Source organism: Pteropus medius, unplaced genomic scaffold (assembly GCF_902729225.1).
Source record: "Pteropus medius unplaced genomic scaffold, Ma_sr-lr_union100, whole genome shotgun sequence".
NCBI classification, from domain to species: Eukaryota; Metazoa; Chordata; class Mammalia; order Chiroptera; family Pteropodidae; genus Pteropus; species Pteropus medius.
In genome coordinates, this window is record NW_024340692.1 from 18,463,944 (window position 1) to 18,468,221 (window position 4,278).

A 4,278-nucleotide genomic window follows, 5' to 3' on the forward strand; every position below is an offset into this window, starting at 1 on the left:
CACTGCCTGGCATCTGAAAAATGCTCAATAACTTTTTTTTGTTCATTATTATAAGGGCCATTCAGTAACAATTGGCAATATTTTTTTAAAATCTGTGCAATCTATTACAAGAAAAATACTTTTCTTTTCTTTCTTTTCTTTCTTTCTTTTTTTTTTTTTTTGTGTAGCATTTATGTAACGTTAGCATTGTTCATATCTATGGGGGCTGGATATCGGGAAGGTCATGGGGAAATCCAAGTGGGACCTTTGATGCCAAATGTTGGGAGTATTGGGATCCATCTGGGACTTTTCCAGTGCTCATGGGCAAGAGTTGAATGTCTCATGATGTTGGGAAGCAGGGAGACTGAGCACCAGCCAAAAACCTGGACATAACTTTGGAACTAGGAATGGAGGCTGTACTTGCTAGCACTTTCTTGCCATCTTTCCTGATAAACTTCTCCTGATTTGGCATGTGGGTTGCTATGGTGATGGATGATGGGAAGGAATTGTGGAAAAGATGGTCCTAATCTATTTAAACTTTACTAAATTTTACTCCTTTGAGGTAAAACTGCAACAGCACATACCTAGTTGCCAAGAGGCCAGTAAGCATCATGAGCTTAGACTGGCCTCTGTCTTCCCTACTTTTCCTTGTGACTCTGGAAGGCCAGCCACCATTGAGCCCAGTAGCAGGGTTTGATGAGAGATGAGGAGTGCTGGTGGCAGGAAGAGATTGCCTATGAAAGGATCGAGCTTTTTACTGTGATCATTTCACAGTGTATACAAATATTGAATCATAATGTTGTACACCTAAAACTAATATATGTGTCAGTTATACTTCAAGTTAAAAAAGGATCTAGAATATTTTACTCTAAGGTTATAAAAAAAGCTTGAGATTAGGAGTCATAAAAGTTTGAAGTTCAAAGCTTACCTTAACAGCTCTGTGTCCTTGGATATGTTAGTTTACTTCTGGAACTTTACAAAACAGGACAGTAGTGTCTGTTTTCACTACTTTAGGGTTGTTATAAGCACCAAATAGAATAAAAAATGTGGAAATGTTTTATAAACTTTCACACATCATAATGACATTATGGCACTATCTAAATGGGAAGTTTAGAGTGAAGTTCTACATGACATTTTCAGAGAAAGGTGCTTCCTGCCTGCCAAAATGAGTCAAATAAACTGAATTTGAAGGTGACACTTTTCAGTCATCTACCAGTCAAATGAGTACCTCGAAAGAGAACTTTGGAAAATTACTACATTCAACATAATTTTTTTTTAAACCTGTTAATTACCAGCTCTCATAAGTTTCTCAATAGGAAACATTATATACTAAACACAATTAAAACTGTAGAATTAAAAATTCACCCAATTTTTAAAACGACTCACGGTCTGGTTGTTTGATTTTTAAAAAAATAAAATAAAATAGAAATTGAAATTCATACAGGTCTCTTTAGATCTGACCTAACCAGAAAGAACCAAGATGTAAAATTCAGTGACAGTTTGCGAATATGATCCATAGAAATAACGATATGATCCGTAAGCTACTTAGGCTATCCTCTCTGAAAGATGTCAGTAATAAGTCTAGGTGAGGTTGCTAAATATTTTTTTCAAGCTGATTTTTTAACCTCAGTTTCCTTGCAGTAGGTATTCTGCAATTGTTGTTACCAGCCAAAGCTCAAGACTTCTGTACTTGGGGTTACAACTTTTAATAATCTGCCTTCTGTGTATTTGATACAATGAGACTACAAGTTTTACAAATGAAATATTTTCCCCACCCTCTAGCTTTGAGGAGATTGTCTTAAATGAGGAAATTAAGACAGAGAGCCTCTTATTTTTCTTTTTCTTATTAATTTTTTTGTCTTTGAATATTTTTTCTACATGTGTGGAATCTATAAATATTGTGAGAGCTTAAATTTGCCTGAGCCCTTTAGCAAGGACAGAGCAAGCCAAATTTTAGCATATGTGATAGTTGTCATTGCCTAAGATTTTTTTTTAACATATACTTTCATTTTCTATCAATTCTATCTTCGAAGATGTCACACCCTTTGTAAAGAGCATGAATAAAATATGAAGTGTGGCATACTTTCATCTCTGCTGAATATTTTTCACTTCATTGAAAACTAATACATACATTTCACATAGAATACTAGTTCTAAAATTATTAGAATGTCTATCTTAAGATTTAATTGTTTTATAAATTGTTTTTTTTTTCATGAAAAAGAAAGCTGTTTCCGCTCCCCCCGCCCCATGGGTTGTATTTTACAAGGTTTGCAACAACATTTCAAGAGAATTTTCCTCTAAGCACAAATAGTCTTTTTTCTTTTTAATTACGCAATAAATAGAACTATGCAAACGAAGCCATTGGTTTTAAAATACATGGCAATATAAAAGGCTTTTGTTTTCCCTTGCTTTGAGGAAATTCAATATAGTGTTTTAGCAAGGTTGGCAGGGGTGCCAATGGAGAGAAAAGGAGGCCCCCTTGCCCCAGTTTCAAGCTCTTGAAACTGAACTAGTATTCTAGGCCGTCTACAATGTGTGGCAGTTACTCCCTTAACTTAGAATACTTTACATAGATAAAGAGAGCTTTTTTAAAAAAATAATATTCCTTTAATGTATTTAAAAGAAGTGTTTTCATAATATGTATGGGAAATAGAAATATGATGGAAACAATTCATATCACACTGAGACTTCAGGCTGCTTGTGCCAAATTCTCCATGTCCCAAAACACAGTAGTTCCCAGCAGTTGGCTGTAAGATGATAATTCCAGACCTCAATGACACCATGAAAGGAAACTACAAAGTGAGTGTCATTATTTTGTTGCACTCTCTGTTAAAAAACGACATGCAGATTGCCTCTCCGAATCTGGTTCACTGTCAAATGACTCATTATCCTTAGCTATTATGCTAACACATGTCTACGCAAGCATGAAAGAGCTAGGAAATCATGGTGATAACAAAGAGCAAAATAGTTTAATTTTAAAAAATAGATAGTGACATCTATTTCTTTGTATAGAACTAAGTTTAGGTCATTACATCTAAAATCGTAGCATCATCTAAGGTACTCTGTAAATAACTGCAAGTTCAGAAGCTAGTACTGTGTAGGTGGTCGTTCACAACTCTCCGTACAAAGGAGAAGGATGAAAACATCGTAGGTGAGTATTTAATAACGCAAGATAAAACAGGTGACTTTTCTCTCTGAAAATACTGTCAGCATTCCTGCTGCTCCAGCATCAGAAGAGTGAGTCAGTCCGCGAGGAGTCCCAACATACAGCATTAGTATCTTATAAAAACCGACTAGAACATCATAGGAATGGAGAACTTTCTTCTAGATATGTGAAGATATTTAACATGGGTGAATGAATATGTAGGATTTCCCAGCAATCATCCCATGTGTGGAATAACTTTTTTAAGCATATCAATATAGATTCTAAGAATGCTCATATTTTTGATGGGAATGATATAGATTTACAAACAGAATGCGATGCATTTGAAAAGAAAATAAAAGAAGCTGGAGGAATAGATCTATTTGTTGGAGGTAATGATCCTCGTGATAGGTATGCACGAGGCATTCACCCTGTACAAAGCCGCGGAGGAAGGAGTCAGTCACTTGTGGACTGCTTCACACTTCCAGCAGCATCCCTAAACTATTTTTGTACATAATGAAGATGCTACTCTAGATCTAAGACTTAAAACTGTGAACTACTTAAATATTTAATACATGGGCACAGTAAACTTGTGGATACACTACATAGTATGATAGAAGAAAATTGAAGGAGATTGCAACAAAATTCTGTTTGAATGAACAGAACACTATAAGTAAATGAATTTCAGCTATGCAATAGGATAAAACAGGGGAGTTTTTAACACTGTCATTTTTCAAAGTCCAATATGTTACACATTCCATATTTAGAATGTGTCTATTTTACAGTAGAGCTTAGGAAAAGTAGTTGGCTCTCACGACCGATCAGCTGTTTATTATAAATACACATCTTATTTACAAATAAACTTTGTTATACATAGCCAGACTATAAAACAGCACAGTAATAAAATATCTGCCTGTGTAGAAACATTTTAAAATTATTTTAAAGATGGAGATTCTTCACATCAAGTACAATCCAAGGCCTGGCTCCAGCAGCACAATATATATAGATCTATATTTTTTTAATTATATAAAGATACTCCAAGCCTTTCAAGTATTAATCAACTATCATTGCAAACTTTAATTTTGAAATGATATCTTTATCTTTTTTCTGCATTATGCACAAGTTTTTATACACTAAATTGCCTTAGTTATTTTCCT

The 4,278-nt window shown here is 34.6% G+C and overlaps 1 pseudogene; it reads left to right on the plus strand.

Moving 5' to 3' along the window:
• Window positions 1-1,487: 1,487 nt before the first annotated feature.
• LOC120604782 (glucosamine-6-phosphate isomerase 2-like) lies at window positions 1,488-3,749 on the plus strand (annotated as a pseudogene).
• Window positions 3,750-4,278: the final 529 nt, after the last annotated feature.